Genomic DNA, 10,085 nt, shown 5'->3' with positions numbered 1-10,085 from the left:
AGTGGTGATCACTGTGTAAAAAAAAATGATAGTACAGTAAAGTATTAATAATTGTTTTAAATAATAATAATAATAATAATAATAATGAAACTCACCACGAGGGAAGAGTTAGAGACAATGTCGGCTTTTAATGGGGAGTAAATTCCGTACCACCCTCTACAAAAATGGCACACAGGATAGGAACAAAAATAAATATAAAAATAAAAATAAAAATAAAATTTATATTAGTTAATAATTAAATAAGAATAAAAAATAGTCTCGGTTCTGAAGGAAAATAATATATTAAATACAAAAAGTAACGTCGTTTTCATGCTTCAAGAAACTCTCATAACCTTTAAATCACTATCTTGGACGTATACATGGATATTTTAAAATTCCACACACACACACACACACACACACACACACACACATATATATATATATATATATATATATATATATCTTTGATTAGAAATATATTTATAAATAGATCTGTATTTATTTTCGTACACGAAATATCAAAAGTAAAATTCATCGATATAAAATAATAGAAGTCAATGGAGATAAGTTCATCAACTACCCGTACAAACAATCTACAAGCAAGGTGCAAGGATTCAACTTGATACGAATATTTTTCCATATTTACAATGGCGGTAGTAAAAAATCTTATTTACCGAGCCAAACAGACGGGTGGATTTTTGCCCCCACCCACCCACAAATCTGCTTTATGTATCTGGGAGTGGTCTTAGGTAGGTTTTAAATTGGAATGTGTCCGATTTAAGAATTAAGTTTGATTTTGACCAAATTTAACACTCTTATACAGCCGAACATGATAAGTGTATTTGTGAAGTTTTAGCACCGCACCAGTAGAAATGTCCGACACGTTAGATCAACAGCCTGTCCTTTGATAAGATAGGAGCGCGTTCGAAATGAATGTTTTTGTTTAGAGCACAATTAAAGCATTATAATTAACTTTTGCATTTTAAACTTTAATTCAACCTATTATATAAAAGTATTTTTATAAAATCAGTAGTAGGTTATCTACAGGGCAATATAGACTACAATGTATTTGCTCGTTGGTAGGAGCAAATAAATACCAACCCCACATATAAGACCTTGGTCAATGTAGGGGCAACCCTTCATACCAATTGTCACTATCCAGTTCCCCTACTCCCCGGGGAGTTGGTCCCCATTCCCCCATTCACTCCTCACATTAAAAATCGGCCTCGTGCTTAATTTGCTCGGTGGGGGAGCAAATAAATACCCTTTTCTTGGCCTTTTGGCCAAGATCAAAGTGTAGTATCTGTTCCGGCAGATGCTGCACTTAAGATAATTTGTACCAGTCAATGGAGGGGAAACCCTCTATACTGGGAACCGCCTGGGTAATACCTAGGAGGTCCACCCTCCCAGGCCTTGCCACCGGGCTTTCCGGTGGGGCAAGTTTATTGCTTGCTGCCTGAGGCGCCCCGACCGGGGAATGCCGACGGGGTTACTCAGGCAATTTTTAAAATTGCAGGAGTGCCCCTCCTTTAGGGGAGCCTGCGGGGTTCCCACTTTCCGGCCTTGTGCCACATAATGCTGATGTGGGCAGCATTTAAATAAAAACCCCACATGCCTGACCTTTAACCAGCTCCCATTTCCCACCTCTCGGGAGCTGGTCCCCTTTTTCCCTTCCCCCTCCCTTCACTCTTCACATTAAAAATCGGCTTTGGGTCCTAATTTGCTCGGTGGGGGAGCAAATAAATACCATCTGTTCTTATTACATGCTGTACTTATTTTTGTAACTTTTCCTTGGCCACATAGCTAATATAACGTTTCAAATTCCCTAAAACAAATAATTTTTGTGATATAAAGTGAGGGATCACTTTTCTGTATTAATTTAATGTAAAATGATCACCCATTTTACAATCAGTCAGTCTCAAAACCATTCAAGTCATTCTCTAGATCATTCAAGTTGTTTTTGAAGGATTCCAGTTATTTTTTAAGCATTTAAGTCATTCTTAAGGTCATTCATTCATCCTTAAGTTCATTAAAGTCATTCTAAGTCTTTTACTTTTTATTTATTTAATTCATTTCAGCCCATTTTTGGTCAGGTTAGTTTATCTTTAAGAATTTCATGTCATTCATTACACGAGAGCACGCGACTAATGGCTATCGATCTTGTTTACTTACAAAAAGTGGACTGTGTAGGAAAAAAAACAATACTCGCGTGCACATTTCTCGGTTTCTTTCTGTTTTTTTAAGGAATTTAAACATTACGCAACCTGGGTACATCTTCTAGATGCACCCTAATTATAAAGTAGACGAAAAATATCTTTTGTTTTAAATCACATATCAAAATACAATGTGAGTCACGGAAAACTGATGTTTTTTTAAGAAAAAAAAAAACTAAATGAATATTTTAACAAAAACTAAACGGAATCTTAAACATGTTTAAAGACTACCTTCCTCACCCCCTATCCCTTACTCAAAACATCCGTTTCCCGTGACTCACCCTGTATATACCACATTGACAATAACTTTAAACTCCGATTTATCATATACTATAACAAAAAACAAAAACAGCTAACTTAACATAAATAACATAAATAACCAGGTATTCAAAAACAGTTTACTAATACCTAGTCCTATCGCATATGTGTTCAAATATACACTACAGGTCCAATTTGACAATTTTGAAGATGGGTTACTACTGGGGAATACCAAATGCTTCATGTAGATCACCAAAGTTAAGCAACATAGTCTTGGTTATTACCAAATAGGTGACTACTTGGGAATACCAAATGCTTTATGTAGATCACCAAAGTTAAGCAACATTGTCTAGGGCATTATCAGATGAGTGACTACTTGGGAATACGAAATGGTTTGTATAGATTTCTATAGTTAAGCAACATTGTCTTGGTCATTAACGAATGGGTGACTACTTGGAAATACAAAATGCTTTATGTAGATAACCAACGTATATATATATATATATATATATATATATATATATATATATATTGTCATGACTAGGATTATGTATGTATCTCTCTCTTTCTCTTTCTCTCTCTCTCCCTCTCTCTCTTACCTCAATTCCGGTTCGTTTACCAACATCTAATTGCACACAAGATATAAAAAAGACTTTCAATAAATATTTAAAAAAAAAAAAACACTGTCATCCTTGCCGTTACAAACTTTAGCCTTAGTTAACCTATCATTGAAGCATTACGTTTTCGACACGTTACCCAACCATACATCAAGCTCAACACAATGGCGGGAAGGGTATATCAAAGCGTTTTTAAAACGTTCTTAATCGACTTTCGTGATAGTTTTGAGTTCTAACCACATGTCTGATGACGAATAATGCGAGTCGAAAGCGTTTACAAATATGACTTACTAGCCGATTTACCCGAGCTTTGCTACGGATATATTTGTATTACACAATACTAATTGGCATTCTTTTAATATTTATGTAATTACAGGTTCGAAGCCAAAGCGACATTTCTTGTTTTTCTTTTATTAGCTAATATGTTGATTGATTTTGAAGTTCCTGTTCTTGAAACTGTCGCATAAAACATGCCGTGACTGAAACATGGGTTTCCGATAACTTTGAATGTTTGCCCTTCACTCTTATTAATGCTCATAGCAAAGCAGGGCCTCACTGGAAACTGCAGCCTCCGAAAAGCAAAGGGCAACTCACTATCACTTGGCATCAGTGGAATTCTCGGAATGAGTACAGTTTGACCTTTATAAGCCCCAAATGTAATCATTGCTTCAATCAAATTGTTATGCAATCTAGTTACAACACATCTTGTTCCATTAGTTATTTTTGGTGGCTCTAATGATCTTAAAATCATGATAGGACAACCAACTTTAACTTTTAGAAGATGGGAAGGCATTCCAGAAAGCTCAATTTAATTCAAGAACTCTGTAGGATATTTCACAGCATCATCTTCATCTACAGTAGTGTCAATAGATTTGTAAAGTTAAAGTTAGATTAAATAGGGGTAAATTAGCAGTGATGGTGTCAAAAATGTGAAAAAGATACCACTGGTAAAAATGTAAACGAAAGTTCTACATTACGTAGAAAAGAAAGACTGTACAGGTCCGTTTTCAGTTTGTGTTGCTCCCAAAAATGTAAATTAGGATTTTTGCGGATAAACTATGCTTGGTTGTGTATATAAAAAGGACCCCATTTTTAATAAAGGAAGGACTTTCACATAAAAATTTAATAAACAAAAGATACGGCAAAAATTGAATTACACTTGTAAATCATATCTAAAAAATAGCACGGTTCGTAAACTGCAGAAGTACTAAACAGATAAAAACACCCGCATTTTTGTACTTCTGCAATTATTTTTCTTTGGGTGACGCTGAGACATAAAGCGACACTCCCTCCCCCCGAAAAAAAAACATAATTACGTCGAAACTCCCCCACACAAATATATATTATCAACTAAATCAATTACCCAGACAGGAAAACATAAGATCTTTCTCAAAAGAAAATCGAAGAAAAAAAAAGTGAAAAAAAAACTGTCGATTTGGTTAAAAACTATATCCGTTCATAACCGGAAGTGAAATATCAGTGAAAATTACTTAAAATGTGCCAGTTTAGCAAATAGTACAAAATAACTTGAATTAAAATAATTTAAATTGATTAACTTTAAATAATACTCTTAAATAGAACAATTACATCAATTACATTACTATAATCAGTAATTTTAATTGAGCAAATTATTTAAAAAGATTTTCTTTAATATAATATGCAAATTAGATTAGTTCTATTATGTACATTGCCTTCAATATAGTGTATATATATTGATCGTGATGCTATTTATTTATATAGAAAATCTTATAGTAAATAAAATTTATATAGATAACAGTTTTCAGCAGGAATTTGTGTATATATTAATCAAATTGTAAACAAACAGACAGGATTACGGATTTATATATATAATAGATAGATTTAGAGTTGTTCGCGTGTCAAGTACGTTGAAAAATATTTATACATCGTCTTGGAAATTTCATAACCTCTAAAACTATGAAACTATAAATAATAAAACACTGTTTCTGAAAAAAAAAACTTCATATTAATTGTTTATTGGCTTCGTAGCAGCATTTATCAAACACTACCTTTCCTAAACACAAACCAAAAATGTTTCAAATATATATTAGTGCATGTGTTAAACGCGTGTGCGTACGTGCCTATGTTATTTAGATGCTATACAATCCTCTATATAATTTTTTTTTGTTATCTATATTCATATTAAAAACGTTTTTTTCTATTTATTTAAAACTAGCCTGGGTGCCCGGCAATGCCCGGCGTTGCCCGGGTGTTTGGAGGTGTGTGTTGAGCAAAAAAAAAAAGTGGTAGTAGGCAGACAGGCTAGAACCCGTACCGCGAAAGAAGAAAAGAACGTGAAAAAAAACCTGACGTCTTTGCCGTTGCGTCCATCTCTAAACCGGAAGTGGCAAGGTTTAAATTAAAATTAGTCAATCGAAAAGAGGGGATAACCTTCGAAAATATCGGCAAAAAAGCGACCCCTCCCTGTAGAAAAGTGCCCAGTTGAGGGTGAAGGAATTAATGTTTTTAGCCAATTCTTTCGATATTAGTCGTCCAAACGATCGAGCTTCAAAACGATATGACCTTGCGAAGATCCATCACCTCTGTCGAAACATATATACATACATACATACATACATACATACATACATTTAAAATTTAAACAAACAGGCGAGATTCGTGTTATAGACGAAAATATAACTTTTTTTTATATGGGTCGTGGAATAACCATCTTTCTATATATATTTATGTATGCGTATATATATTTGTTCCAAAAATGTTGCCTACCAAACTCCAATATTAGTTTTTGGTCTACATGCATGAAATTTCACATATAGAGTATTTGAACCCATGCAAAATATTATATTTGGGTTTTAGCCGGGGAAAATCGGTACAAAAGTGTGAAAATTAAAGAAATGAAATTTACTAGGTCAAGGAGTAACGCCGGCATTACGAAAATGCATGCATAACGTAATAGCTATTGGTTCATGTCTTAATTTTTAGCCTTACAGCAAGCATGTCTTCATAGCTCAGTCATTAACGGCTGAGGCAAAAATAAATCGTAAACTAAACGTTTTAGTTTCGATTCTCGAAAGTGACACACGAGTCTTTTTTTTTTAACTTTGTAAATCATTACTAAGACTATGACAACAGAATATTCTTTTCATTGTTTTGACTCTCTAGTATATATCCGACACAGCTAGACACAGTTAATCAACCGAGAACCATATCACTTTATATAAAAGTATATAAGATATCAACGGATACACACTCAAGAGTCCAAACAATGAAAAGAATATGCTGTTGTCATAGCCCTAATAATTACTATATATTGGGTCAAATATCATACAATATTAAATACGAAATCTGCATTAATCAAAATATCATATTTAAGAGTATTTTACGACCGGGCAATGCCGGGTGCCTTGCTAGTTAATAATAAATTGACTGTTACTCTGGTTTTGCGTAAACAACCTTCTGTTAGTTTGGATAACTACACAAACTTATGGGTCAGAACATTTACCGGCCATCAGCATAGAGAACAAGGTTCTGGAAGTCTCTTTTAAGAAGACGAAATTGCACCACAGTCACCGGTGATAATCTTTGGGTTTTTTTTTGGTTTTTTTGTCATTGGAAAACAATTGTTATGCATACAGGTCTAAGACAAAAAGTATATATTTAGTGTGATTTTCACAATATTTTGGTCGATGTAACCTCCGACCTTCTTCGTGTCTATTTTGTCGAACTCGAGAATCTTTCTGTCGACCTCGGAATCTGCACGGAATTTCCAATGGAAACCTTTATTTATTTCATGAGCTTGCATTACCTTGTTCTTTCAGGCATGACTGCATAGAGATCCTAAGACATTCGCAATTGTATTTTCGATCGCCCACATTAAGGATTGAACTTTTAACCTCCACGAGAATATCACTTTACAATTGAAGTTTTCCAAGTACTGTAACGAACAATTTTAGTACGAATTTTAGGAGCTTAATGCGTATTTTTTTTTTTTTTTTTTAGATGTTAATATACGTATTTATTACTACATGTCATTACTATATATATATATATATATATATATATATATATATATATATATATATATATATATATATAGTACTATGCATATAGTACTATATACATTACTGTATATATATATTTATTTATACATGGGGTATAAATACTGTTACAAAGTAAAACTGAGATATATATATATATATATATATATATATATATATATATATATATATATATATATATATATTATGTGTGTGTATGTGTGTGTGATATAAATACTGTTTCAAAATAAAACTTAGATTTATCCCAACAAAATTATTTCCTACAAAACCCAATTACACAAAATGGTTAGCAAATACTGAAAGAAACAATACGACATAAGTATTATTCAAAATGTTCCCCTTGAGCCTTCACTCCACTACGAAGTATTTTGGAAAAATTATCTATAACATCACGCACAACATCTAAGGGTATTTTCTTCCAGCATTTGTTCAATTTTATTTTAAAAGCTTCAATATTTTGACAAGGAGTAGAGTAGTCATCAGTCACCAGGATTGACCACAAAGCATAATCAAGATCGTTAAGATCAGGTGATGAAGGAAATCATTCTTCTTTGCTCATCCAGAACGGACAGTTGTCTTTACACTACTGCTGTGTTACATGACCAATATGGTGTGTAGCATCATCTTGGAAAGTCCAAACTTCATCACTGTACACAGAATTACAGCATAGGGTCAGTGTACTTTCAAGTAAGCCCTTAATGTAACGTTCTTTTTAATTTTGACCCCTTTGAGGAAGAAAACCATGTTGAGATTTCACTCTCTCAGAAATGGCTTACTAGTCTATAAATGATGCTGGTTTAAGGGTTCTGGAAACCTTTCCTTCAGTATCAGTTATTGCCTCACGTCTTCTCGCAATGACTCTATCATTTTGTGTGAGTGGTGAAGCGAGAATAACCTTTCATTCACGAAGATGATGTTATTGAGAGTGCCCTCTCTTATACGGTTTAATAGCAGTTGCTTTTGATTGGTCTCTTTACAATTGCGAGGGCAAAGAGGTGTCGCTTTTTGCAGCTTACAGAGTGACATTTGTAATTTACTTCGGCATATTCTTCGCATAGTCCTTGGTGATGCTTGTGCTTCCTTTGCCATTTGTCTTATGGGTCTCCTTGGATTTTGTCTGAATTTTCCCTTAATGTTTGGATGAGTTTAGGTGTTCTGGGTGTGCGGGTACAGCCTGGTTGTTTTCTATGTTTGATCGACGAAGTTTCAATGTATCAACAAATCATCCTTTTTATAAACATTTTAATGATTTCAAGGTTTTCCAGAACTTGAATATTTCTGGTGAATGCAGGCACTTATACTTCTTTATGATGAGTTTATTTTCAATCAAACTAATGTTGTTAAAAATTATTATCGTTTCTTTCTGAAAAATAAGAAATCCTATATTGCATGATTATATAACAATAAAATAGCAAATTTATTTTAATATTATCATAAAAAATAGTTCTGAAATTTTGTAGTAGGATTTATGCTCAACACTTTATATATTATCATTTACTAATTATTGTATATATTATCTATTATTTATAATTAACGGTTTCCACATGGTGTTAAATATTATACTTGGTCATCTTAGTAATTGATCGGCACCCATCACATGTACTGCTTCTTTTAGTCGTATTACTTTCCGCGGTTCTTCTCTGTCTATAATTTTTACTTCATCCCATAAAGGTAGTTGGTTTCCTTCTCCTGTCCATATATGGTCAGCTATACCCAATTTTTCAATTTCTCCACTTATTACATCATGGGGGTATATTTAAAAACAGGTGCCACGCACAACGAAAAAAAAACGAATGGAAAAAAGAAGATGGGTCTGGTTAGAGAAATTGAATATTGAATATAACAAGGAAAATAGTTGAATAAAGAAAAAGCGTAAAAAATACTTCGCATTTTTAAGAGAAAAAATCTGATATCGGGAAAATAAAGGAAGTGACACACAGAGGATAAAAAGAAAATGAAAAAACTTCCAGTAAAAAAGGATAGAACGAAAATAAATAGTATATACCTCTGTTTGTATATATATATATATATATATATATATATATATATATATATATATATATATATATATGTGTGTGGGGGGGTATGTGTGTGGAGGTATGTGTGTGGGAGGGTGTTTATATATATATATATATATATATATATATATATATATATATATATATACATATATATATAGTAAGTTATAAATATATGTGGCAATTAAGCTACACAGAATATTCCGCGTTTTATCCACGCCAAGATTCATCAGGCTTATATATATACATATTCGCACGCATCTTCCAGACACAAGTAATTTCACATTCAAATTCACCGTATATTAAATATTTACATACATTAAAGAGACAGTTAGTAATAGTATACATACATTCATCCACTCATTACCTCGCAATGGTATTTAACATTTTAATGACTCGTCAGGACTCCAAATGAATCTTGCAGTCCGAAAAGATTTCTGGCTGTGAGATTCATATAGAGTTTTTCTCGAGACATGAAAATATTGAAACGTTAATCGATCCCTGTAGACTCCTTATAACGTTTATATAATTTTATTTACTTTTAAGCTCTATAAACCTATTGAGCACTTTTAAAAAAAATATCATTTTTCAGTTCCTGTTTACAATGTACTTGAACTTAATCAATTATATACATATGTATGTGTATGTGTGCTTGCATGTATGTATGTATAAGAACACATTTAAAGACTGTAAATGATAATTTACAAGAATTTATTGCTGAAAAAGAAATATAAAATAAAATAAGTAAATCTGAATCATTTTTTCCGTTACTTTCCAAACAATGTCTTCTTCTACTGCCCATTTCGTATGCTATGAGATTAACATAACCCCGTCGTCTCGACACCAGCTTAAAAGTCTTTTGCCGCCACGATGTCTATCTTGATCGTTTCCTTTTCTCCTTGGCCACACGTCGACCATAGCCAGCCATTTCTCGTCTTCAAATTTACACGTCCACCTTTT

General features: G+C 32.9%; 1 pseudogene; it reads left to right on the top strand.

Annotated features, from left to right (window-relative positions):
* Positions 1-1,244: 1,244 nt before the first annotated feature.
* On the top strand, positions 1,245-1,389 carry LOC145241757 (U2 spliceosomal RNA; annotated as a pseudogene).
* The last annotated feature ends 8,696 nt before the right edge of the window (positions 1,390-10,085 follow it).

Source organism: Euprymna scolopes, chromosome 20 (assembly GCF_053919585.1).
Source record: "Euprymna scolopes isolate OS-2025 chromosome 20, ASM5391958v1, whole genome shotgun sequence".
NCBI lineage: Eukaryota > Metazoa > Mollusca > Cephalopoda > Sepiida > Sepiolidae > Euprymna > Euprymna scolopes.
This window is presented reverse-complemented; position numbering and strand designations above follow the sequence as displayed.